Here is an 11,837-nt window from a genome sequence, read left to right as displayed (position 1 = left end):
GGCAACTTTTTGTGAATTTCAGCAGCAGAATTCCCTAGCTAGTTTGCACTTCAGCGGCATTATCTTGTCCATCTTCAAATAGCTTTGCTAGTATTTCATCGTCTTGCAGCTTAGTTATTAATAACATTTTCAATCTTGACGAGTTTAAGATGTGCAGACTTCAAAAACCACAATTCCCCAGTTAGCCGTATTTTAACTGCACTATCTTGACAGCTTTTAAACAGTTCTGCTAGTATTTCATAGTCCTGCAGTTTAGTTATTTCATTTCCCTTTCCAGAATGTCTGGCCCTAACTCAGTATCATCAATTTTGCATATATATTTTTATTTTAATATACTTATATAAATCTTGAGTAAATTTCCTTTGTATCTTTTGTCTTTTCTTGTACCCATCTTTGCATAAAAGGTTCCCCTGATTTCTGATTTTTTTAAAAAAAATCTCTTGTCATCTTCAATTTTTGTAGGCTATTGACCTACAAAGAAACCTCATTAATTCAGCTGTTTGCAAAATGAAAAGAGACAATTCTCTCAGGTTATGGCTTGACTCACAAACTTAATTAAGACATGATTTAGTTTCTTTGGATTTGATTCAGTTTCTTTCGTGAACTTCTCCCTTTTAGTTGTAAGCCAGCATATAACATTTCACAAACTGTGTGAACACAGCTAGTTGTGATTAATAGACAATCATATTTGAGCAAAATATAGCTTTTCGAAATAGGGAAATATGGGACTAGAAATTAGAATTAATAGTAATACCTGAAGCTGCTTACTTGTTTCACAAAATGATTCTTGGCACACATTTTTTTCACTTTTAAACCTTAAATGCAAAATTATTCCCTGCTACAAGTTCATGCTTCTCAAAAGCAGATTTTCCATCCTTGCAATGTTAATATATGTGCGGTACATCTCCCAGAATTCCCTGGCCAGCATGCCCAGGGTCCATAGCTCTTAGAACCACGGCTGAGAAACAGGGCTCAAAAGGAACAGCTTTTTTTCTATGTACTTGTTGTATTATTTGAGGTGCGCATGTAGTATCATGTCTAATTCATGGATATTATGCTGTAATTTAACATGAAGCAACATAATCACTGAGCGTTGGTCGTTTAAATATTTTGCAAAGCAAATGAGCTTGCCCCATTCATATCTTAGCATAGCAGTCCCTGATTGCTGGTGTAGAAATGAAAGCCTTTTCTAATGTTAAGTGAAAAGCCAGTTTCTAGTTTTTTAAAATTTTTTTTCAATACTTAAAACATAAATTTCACTTTTCATGAGTGAAACGCATGAGGGATTCGTAGTGTGCCAAAAATAAATAAGGAAAAATATCCCTCCTAGATGGTCAGTTCTTGTGATGGGAAATGGGTATCAAATGATATGAGGCTAGATTAGTGGCTACTAATTATTATAATATCAAAAAAAATAACACTACAGGGTGGGAGTAGAAAGAGCAAACGTGGTGATTGTAAGTGAACACATGGAATTCTGCTGTAAAATAAAACATGGATTTTGGTGCACATGAAAAAAGAGCAGAATTTTGTCATTCTGACTTTTTTTTTTTTTAGTTTTGCCCTTGCTGACAGTTCTATGCAGTATCATTCCTAGTTGTTGTTAAATGGGGTGCAAGCAGGGGTGGGCTTCAAAAATTGCAGCAACGGGTTTGCTGCCCCGTTGCTGGTTGGTGGGCGTGGTCTAGTCGGCCTACTGCACCACAGCCAGGGGGAGGGCATTTTTCACCCTCCCCAGACTCTAGAGGCTTTCTTCAAGATTCCAGGAGGGCAAACATTGCTTCTCCCGGGCTCCAGTGGTTCTCCAGAGGCGGGAAACAGGCCCGTTTCAGGAACCCCTAGTAGGCCCATTTTCCTCCCTCCCTGAGCCTCCGCATGGGCCCTGCACTTACCTGGCCTGATGAACAGGCCGCAAGGAGATTCCTGGGAAAGGAGGGGCAGGGTGGGCATGGCCAGCCAGGGGTGACATTTGGGGGTTTGCTGAACTGGGCAGAATCCTAGCTAGAGGATCGCCCGAACCTCAGCAGCCCACCCCTGGAATGATTTTAATTCACCTAAACATAATTATGTTTTTGGCTTTTGCTACAGGGTGAAGCAAAATTTGTGGAGGCAGCCATGTCTCTGAGACCTGGCCTTTCATTCATTGATTGGGATATTGGCCTTCAGGATAAACACTGTACAGGTAGTCCTCGACTTACAACAGTTCATTTTATTGACTGTACAAAGTTAACAACTGCACTGAAAAAAAAGACATAATAGTTTCTCACACTTCTGACCATTGCAGCATCCCCAAGGTCCCATGATCAAAATTTGGGTGATTGGCAACTGACTCAGATTTATGATGGTTGCAATTTCTGGAGTCATGTAATCAACTTTTGCTACCTTCTTACAAGCAAAGCCAGATTCGCTTAACAACTGTGTTACTAGCTTAATAACTGCAATGATTCACTTAACAACTCTGGCAAGAAAGTTTGTAAAATGGGGCAAAATTCATTTAACAAATGTTTCTCCTTTTTTTTTCACTAATTCACTTTTTTCCATAGTTTTTTTTATTAAAATCTTTTAAAAAGAAGGTACAAACTGGCACAAACTAATAGACAGCAGAAAGGAAGAAAAAGTATTAAGTTTCCAATATTCTTCACAGCCGTTATGAGTGAAATATATTTTGACCTTTCTCTCTAAAGCAGTGGGTCTCAACCTTCCTAATGCCGCAACCCTTTAATACAGTTTTTATGTTGTGGTGACCCCCAACCATAACATTATTTTATATTTTCTGTATTTTTCGAAAATATGTGTCTTCTGATGGTCTTAGGTGACCCCTGTGAAAGGGTCGTTTGACCCCCAAAGGGGTCGCGACCCACAGGTTGAGAACCGCTGCTGTAAAGTTCCATCATATTACTCTCCTTTCTATGATCTATCCCATGTAATCATCAAAATCATAAGTTAGAAGACCTGAAGGGACCAGGTTGGGACAGATTGTCATGGAAAAAATATGTAGTCATTAACAATCAACATCCCCTCGATAGGATATAATTTCTAAAGCAGGTGCAAAGTTGATGATCCTTTTGATCTCACAATAATAGTAATAGCTATTAGAAGTATGGAAGTGGAAAACAGGATGCACAACTTAGACACAACCACACATCATGTTGGTAAATGCATGAGTGAGAACAGAATTAGGTCTTGGTGGGAAGAATTTTTAGTTTGTTTCCAGATCTTTGGTGCAAATTGATTATGCTAGTAATCTGCTTTTTTTTAATACATGAAGTGAATTTTGGAATGAAAATGATCAATTGCAGAATAGCAAGTTCTACTCAAAGAAAGGAAACCTGCACATAACTAGGGTCCAAGTGCTTCATATTTCCTTAGCACTGACCTCACATCTGGAGTCTGAACTGCAGCTGTATTGAGTGTCTGGTTAAGCATTTTCTTTTTCAAGGGTTTTGCTTTTGCTTGTGACCTTAGAAAACCTTCTTCTCAGCAACCTTTCAAATGTAAACTGATCCAAGCTGCAAACAGAAAGCCCAAAGAATGCACTTAAATAGCGTGAGTGTCACCTGAGAGTTGACTGTTTAATTATGCAAGAATCTCAGTTATGCTCTGGCAAATCATCAGAGTTGGAAGGTTATGGGGTCTAGAACATTATCTCCATTGAAAAAAGATATTCCAGAGCCAAGTATACACTTGCAAACAAAGGTTCCAGGCTTCATTCTAAAATCAGGATTTTCTTACTGACAAAGAAAAAAAGAAACCCAAATATTTATTTACAGCACTGACTGCAGATTTAGGGTCACACATTCTTAAGCTCTACTGCCTTCAGTAAAATTTAAACATGCAAAGACTGTAAAATGATACTGGAATAAGTTAACCAATCACCTGCTGACAAGCTTAATCTCTCCTCTCCAAAAGGCCTTCCCTCAAGGGCTAGTGTCCTGCAAAATGCACATGATATAAGGTGCTTAGGCATGTGTATATGTATTGGATCACTAAATATAGATGGTTGGTTTGGTTTGACTTAATGTGTTTTGCAAATCTATCCACTGTGATTTGCAAGCCATGGTTTATGGCTTAGTTTGTGGGAGTTTAATCAATAAATCACGCTTAAATAAATCACATTTAACACAATCTGTGAACTTAGGCATAGTTCTATTCTATTCTCCGGTAATATATTATAAACACAGGACGATGTTTGGACTATTTTTCATTAGAATGCCAACATAGCAAAGAGAATAACAATTTTCAGTTTCCATGCTTCTTAGCAGCTTATTGAAGACGGTCCAGAATTTCATTCAGAAACTCATCTGAGTCGTAAGGTAAGATCTGTGTTTTCCCCTAACTTCCTCACTAACACAGGTCAACCACAACTTCCTGATTGCAGGAATGGATGGCATTTTCCTCTTCTCACTCCCAGTCCACTTTTTCCCAGCTTTGCTTCAAAGCTGCCATTTTTCCATTCAGCTGTCTTCAGAGTAGATGGTCTCCAATGCTCAGCTCTGATTGGCTCCAGCACATCCAGTGGGGCTAGTCAACACCTGGGCATCCATTTTGTGCTGGGCTGGTATGTTTCCTACAGTTAAAATAAACTTGCAGGTTTCAAGGATGCACTATTGAGTGAATAACCTGTTCTCAGACTTAGAAGGCCATACGTCATTCACTTATTATTTCCCTGTGCTCATGCTTTCTGTTTCTGCTCAGGTGGGGTGAAGTAGCTTGCTCTCCTACGCCACACTCACAGTACCACAAAGCTTCCCTTTATCTTCTCAAACATTTTTAGATCACAAAAACTTCCTGCTTTGTTTCTGTGAGGTTTTTCCTTGCTAGAAAGTTTTCATGAACTCACAGAAGCACCAAAGAACAACCTGTTCCCTAATGCTTTGATTATTGTATCAGCTAGGATGATATATTAGGAAAAAGGGAGGGAGTCTGTGTTGGTGTCAAAGGAAATAAATGTTGGAAAGGGCGGTGACTGCATCCATGTGTGCAAATAACTGGGAAAGCAAAGTAAACAACAGGGACTAGTCAGAAAAGAACAATCCCTAAAATGGAAAAGATGTGCACTAGTAGAGCAGTCCACGCACAAGCCAGTCAATTAGGTTTGCTTTCCTGAATGAATAAGACAGACCAAAAAGCAGGGGGAAAAGCCAATACTACATAGTATTGTGGTGCTTGGACTCAGCATAACCCCACTGCAATCTGCACTGGAAATTCAAATTTCTGAAGCAGATTTAAGATGCAGCAGGGGAGACCAGCAGCTGAGGCTGCAGTGCAGAATTGTCCTTAAAGCACTGTGTCCTCCTGAATCATCTGTTGGTCCCTTGTCCTTGGGGGCTAGCCAATATTACTTCTGAGCTTGGTGTCTTCTATGTTAAGATTGCCAAACCTGGATTCCCCAAAGTGTATGTGGGTTTCAAATGCTGCTGAATGGTAGCCTTCAAATTAAATGTAGACAAAATAATCTAGTTATCTGTAATTAATGGAACACTTTTTATCACTTTTGTCCTGGTGTTGTTCTCTTTCAGTATGTGATGTGATTCATGACCCAAATGCAATCTTCAGCCTGACAGGGTTTACGCAGCCCTCACCATGCATACATTAAATGCAGAATGCTTGAGCATCAAAGTCCATCAATTCCTAAGATCATTATTTGTATCTCTCCATTGTTCTTCTTAGATAATAAGCCATTAAGTTTGCATGCTCAATTTATTGAGGGCATGTGATAGGCTGATAATATGACATGTAATCACAACATTTAGGAAGTTTGTTATTTATTTATTAAATTTATATGGCTTCTCATTTCATTTGCATAATTAGGCAAGTAACACTTAAAAAAATAAGTTAATAAAAAACCAGCCAAATTTAAAAACCACCAAAATAATATAATATAGCAGCTGAAAAACTCAGTTAGCACAACCAAGATCAAGACATGTTCACATATACTATCATAGCGCCGGGCTTGTCACTACGTTTATTTGGTTTGCCAGCTGTGCCTACATTTTGAGTTATACGGCAGAATGAACTGTCTCTTATCAGCAATGATTTACTGCGCATGTCATTACATCACATACCTTCTTTCCTTTTCTTCCTTTGTCTGTATGCCAAGGCAGACAGAGGCTCTGCCAAGATGTAATCAATTAGCTTAGTAAGTTTGTATTTTTACTTTCTTTACAATTAAAATGTTTTTTCTTAGATTATGCCTTGGGTTTATTTTTCTTTATTTCAAAAGTATACTTCAAGGTTTGCCAAGATCCATACATTATTTTCCAGGGCGGAATTCACACCCTGACAGGGCTTGATGGCAAATCCCAGGTTTTTAATATGTTGTAAAAGGATAGGTCAGGAAACAATCTAATTTCTGGGGGAGTAATGTCATAAAGGGCAGGTCCCAGGGCAGAAAGCTCTCTTCCTAGATCCATGATGGCGAACCTATGGCATGTGTGCCAGAGGTGGCATGCAGTGCCCTTTCTGTGGGCATGCGCCATCACCAGCTGCTCTTCTGGGTTCCATTGCATGCATGTTCACTGACCAGCTGCTCTCTTCCAGGTTCTGGCACTCGCATGCACACTCTAGTTTTGGCACTCAGGGCCGAAAAGGTTATCCATCACTGTCCTAGACCCTGCCAGATAGCACTCTCTTACAGAAGGGACCTAGAGCATGCCTTTCCTGTCAGATCTGACAGGATAGATAGACATTATTGGGGAAAGACAGTCCCATAGGTAGCCAGGTCCCAAGCCATGATGACTTTAAAGGTATCCACCAGCACCATTAATTGTACCTGGAAATATACCGAAGCCTATTCAGCTTCAGCAGTCGCATGTGCTAAGCAATTGATACTCATACCTGCCTGTGCCACCGCGTTTTGTACCGGCCGAAGTCTTCAAATGTAGGGCACATTACAGGAATACAAACAGTGCCATATTGTGGCCTGAATTCACTAATGTGGTATAATGGATATGGTGTTGGGCTAGAATTGAAGTTTCTCAGCCATGAAATCTCACTCTTCTCATAGGGTTATTATGGTGGGGAATGATGCCAAATGCCACCTTGAGTCTTAGTCATAAAAGTAATTCAATACAACATACAGTAATTGAATTACAGGTGTACCCCTTCTCTAAATGCCCTTGATGCTATAATAGTACATGATGTTATTACAGACTGGATTTATCCACATAAAGGATCAATATTTATTATTTCATCTTATTGATTTTGCTTGGAACCACACGTTATTGACTCTCTTATGTATTGTAAGATGGCTTACAAATAGGCTGAAGTGAAATCAATTTCAACATGTACATGTGCTTAAGACCATTAATGGACTCTTTTATTGTAATTCGTTTAAAATATTCTGACATAGTAAATTCAAAGGCATGACATTTAAGATTTCTTATGCACCAGAAGATTTCTACTGCATTGTATGAGTGCATTGTTTTGCCAGCTACTTACTTATCGGAATATTAATAAATAATACACTTGGGTGGGCAAAAGTGTGGCATCTGAGGGGTGGTGGGATTCAATTTTTTTAATACTTGTTCTGTGGACGTGGCTTTGGAGGCATGGCATGGCTTGGTGGGCATGGCAGTGGAAGGATACTGTAAAATCTCCATTCTCACCCTACTCCAGGGGAAGGTTACTGCAAGATCCCCATTCCCTCCCGATCAGCTGGGACTCGGGAGGCAGAGAATAGATGGTATTTACCAGTTCTCCGAACTACTCAATATTTCTGCTACCGGTTCTCCAGAACTGGTCAGAACCTGTGAATGCCACTTCTGATATCAGTAATATATTTCACATTAACTAAGGGTATCAGCAGCTCATTAGCTGTTTCCATCCTCCTTAGTCTCTGTAGTAGTTTTAGCAATGCTTATAACCAGCTGAAGAATCACAATCCAGCTCCTCAGGCAACTCTCTGATCATTTCCCAAATTTCAGTTTGAATTACACAACTTGAAAAAGTTGAATGGAATTTATCCAACCCAAAACCTTTTATTCTCGCAGATTCTCATGTAGCCACGCTGAATGACTAAAGAAAATGCTACACATTCACTTGTTGGAAGAAATGTCCTTCTGGGTTCAGTTCCAAGTGGGGGGGAAAGAGACACTGGAAAGATGGAGGCCTCTCAGAAAGATGGTTTTAATGATGGACAGGACCACATAGTTTGAGGTCCTGGGGAAAAAAGTGATCACATGGTTCAAGATTTTGGGTGCAGAAGAAAAAGTGCAGAGATGCTGAAAGTCCCTGGTTTTATGCCCTCTCTGGCTTTGAACTCGAGCTTGTATTCTGATTGGTTGTCAGACTCCCATGGGGCCATGCAGGGAAAACTTTGTAGGCTGTATTTTGAGTCCAAGTTTGGTTGAGCATTGCTTCTTCCAAGGTGCCATGTGGTGGGATCTGTAGAGGGTTAATCCTACCTTTGTTGTGTAGAAAAGATTGGCCCAGGCCTTTAATGGCCCATTGACAAAGGTGGGGGCGGTTGAGTTTCTGCTTCTCTTTTTAAGGGAAATCTTCTGTCATTTTGACATGTAGTTTTTGTTGTAGTCAATCCAATCCTTTCCCCATGAAAAAAAAAGTTGTTTAATTTGAAAGTTTTCCTTAATCCAGCTGTGTTGCTTCTTGGCTGCCCTCTGGGGAGAATCCAAATTTAGGTAGTGCACATCTGCTCCCTCATTAACTCTAGATCTGTCTAGTTTCAAGAGAATATGTTTCATACTGAATTTATTTTACCAATTGTGAGAGACTATTGGATTTGTGAAGATAGTTCAGCTTCAGGCTTCTCAGGGTTATTTATGAGGTTGATGCCCCACTTTAAAGAGAAATTCAACAAAGTTGAACAAATTTCCTCTTCCTTCTTTTTTGCCACAGCCATTGTTTTCATAGTATTTCATAGTAAAGTTAATTTAATCAATTGGAAGGTCCCGTTTGCCCATTGCACTGAAATTTAGGATGAGAAGCAGTTCAAAAAAATCTTATTAATGTAACGATATACCACAACCTCAACAGCATTCCTGTTATTCTTATTCCTGTTAACTTGTACATGAGTGAAAAATCAAGTAAATAAAAAAAAATAAAAAATAAACATTTAGAACTAGATGCAGGCTATCGATTGTTCTAACTTAACACGTGCGTCTCTTTATGCTATTGCGTCTACAAGTAAGTAAAAGAAGGAAATGTCCCAATTTTTTTTAAAAAAAAACCATTCCACACTCAGATTATTGAGTAACCCAACGTCTCCACAACTCCACGCGCAACTGTCCAACAGGCGCTACCGCGCGTGGTAAAACGCCCTTTCGAGCCGTCAATGAGCCCCAGATTGACATCCGCCTCCTCCAATCAAGCAGATTTCCAGCTGGCGGGGGGCGGGGCGAAGTTCGATTCCCCACTCCCGGCGGGCGAGGGCCAATCAGGGCAGCGGCGACAAAAAAACGGGGGCGAGTAATACGCCGCTCCCGCTCTCCTCGGCTCCAGAGCTCCGCCCCGGTTGAATTGGGAGGACGCAAATGGACCTCGCGCGGTAGGCGATCGCAGCCTTGTCGCTACGTGCGGCGCCCGGGGCAGGTGGAAGGAGGGACTGCGGGGCCGCTGCGCCTTCCCCCCACGCGCTGGGTCGGTGCTCGGCCGGTGGCTGCGGTAAAAGCGCCGGAGGGAGACAGAAGGTTGGGCAGGATTCGCCCTGCCCGGCTGCAGCTTCCAGAAGTGCGGACCATCGGAGGTCTCGAGGGTCGTTCTTGTGCTGAGACAGCGGCTGGCGGTGGACCAGAGCAGCAGGTGAGGTCGGAGCCGACCGAGAAACGACTGTGCCGCACTGGGCTTTACAGGACACGTCGGAGTTCAGTGGTGACCCGGCTACAGCAAAAGGCGGACTGGGGTTCCCACGACCCACCGAGCCTCTCCCAGTCCTGACCCGCATTTTTGGAGAAACCGAAGCGGGCGGCTTAGTTTGACTCGATGTGTGTGCTCTTGCTAACTTCCTGGTTGGTTTGGCGCGCCATGGTGGTGGCTAAGTTAGCCACGGGTAAACGTGTAGCCTGGTGTCAAATGGGTCGTGCGAATGAGGCGTGGGTAGACGGCGAAGGGTTTAAAGGTGTGAGAAAATGTCTGGTTTCTTCAGCTAGTGGCATCGTTACATAAAGGAAGAAGTCTGAAATAAAGGAGGCAGGAATGGGAGTTGTGAGTAGGGTGTCTCTCCTCTTCTTACACCAATTTGCTCTTTGGGGCGATTCTGGCAAGCCTTGAATAAATGATGCAAGATATGTTTTCACCTCTAAAATACACCTTTAGGAACAGGAGATCTAGTAAATAGATCCTGTTTTAAATTAATACCAGTCTGTTCATAGGACATTTTATTCAATGTTAGAAGTATAGAATTGGGCTGAAATTCTTATTATCCAGATTCTTATTATGTTGCTTTCTATAGTGTAATTTTTATACTTTTTAGCATGCTTTTATATTTAAGGATGAAAATACAAGATAATAAAATTTAATAGTCAGCCATAGTATAATACTTCGCCTAATTTCCAACTAGAGTTGGTTTGAAAACATGCTAAAACGAAGGGTGATTTTCTAATTTATGGCTCAGTTATTGTGCAAATCAAGCCATGTGATATTTGTGATTCTTTTGTGTAGCCAAATCCAGGCTGATCAATTTACCATGTATCCCATGTCTTAGTTCATTTATGGCTTAGCATCTCCATACTACCACAGCAGCTAGATTACTGTGACTTGTTCAGGACCACATAATTCTAAGAAATCATGCATTTATGGGAAATAGCTGTTTATTCCTGCAATACCTAAGCAGCCACAAGATACGTGGATTAGTATTATTCTATATGGTTCTTTCCTGGGCAGCCTGTGTGATGTGTTTATATGGATGTACTCCCACAATTATTTATTAAGTTTATAGTGGTTTAACATGATCACATTAGTTTAATTATTGGTTGTACATGGTCCAGAGATACGTTCAGTGAGATGAGTGGCCCTATACGTATGCCAAGTAAAACAAATGAGGGCAAGGGTGGAATTAACAACTTTCATGATGGTGATCACAGTAATGGTATTTTTCCACCTGAAAAATATCTCTAACGCTGATACAGACAGTAATTATATCTTTATTTTGTAAGCATAGCAGTGCTTTGCACTACTAAAACCAAACACATTTTAGGCATAAGGTTATATAACTCCTGACAGACCAGATACATGTTTTCATAGGTGCCTGCATGATGGAAAAGATATTGTTTCCAAGAGCATAGGACATTTTCAGATTTAATATTGATATTGCACCCTGTATTTCTCAAACAACCATGTTTATAATGTTCCGTTACAGGGTCAAATTCTGTTTTCATTGTTTGTATTTAATCTGCAGCATAGAAAGCAGATGAAGCAAAATAGTCACAAATCTGTACGTGGCAAAAGGCTCCTCTCTCACCTAGAGAGGTTCTAAGGGTGCCTGCTATGATGCGTAACCTTAAGAATAAGACTATATCCCTTTTTCCTGCATTATTTTAATGAGAACAGTTTTATGCATATTTAATTAGATAAAGGCAGAGAATGTTTAGTACTTAAGGTACACTTTAGCACTAAAGTTATTAATTTTTCAAATGTCTACTGTCCATAACTGTCCTATTTTAATTTTAGTATTTTGTTTAATACAATGCAGTATCTTTCTTTCAAAAATAAATTAACTTTAGCTTGCTGAATGTAATGTTGTGTTTATAGGTATGAAGCATCCAAATCTACATTTTTATATAGCTGAATATAATTTTAATAATCCATCACATCACTTAGTAGTGAAAGGTTTTTCTTGTTAAATCAATCAGGCAGTACTGGAAAACATACAGCACAGTACA

General features: G+C 40.2%; 1 protein-coding gene across 2 annotated transcripts in view; it reads left to right on the top strand.

Moving 5' to 3' along the window:
• The first annotated feature begins 9,477 nt into the window (after positions 1–9,477).
• Positions 9,478–11,837, top strand: part of MPP7 (MAGUK p55 scaffold protein 7) — a 96,056-nt gene continuing 93,696 nt past the window's right edge. For both annotated transcript variants that reach the window (XM_081971491.1, XM_081971488.1), the window contains exon 1: positions 9,478–9,759. The gene's annotated coding sequence lies outside the window, so the exon portion shown is untranslated. The remainder of the gene's footprint in view (positions 9,760–11,837) is intronic.

Source organism: Natrix helvetica (genome assembly GCF_964273705.1).
Source record: "Natrix helvetica genome assembly, chromosome: Z".
Lineage (NCBI taxonomy): Eukaryota > Metazoa > Chordata > Lepidosauria > Squamata > Natricidae > Natrix > Natrix helvetica.
This window is presented reverse-complemented; position numbering and strand designations above follow the sequence as displayed.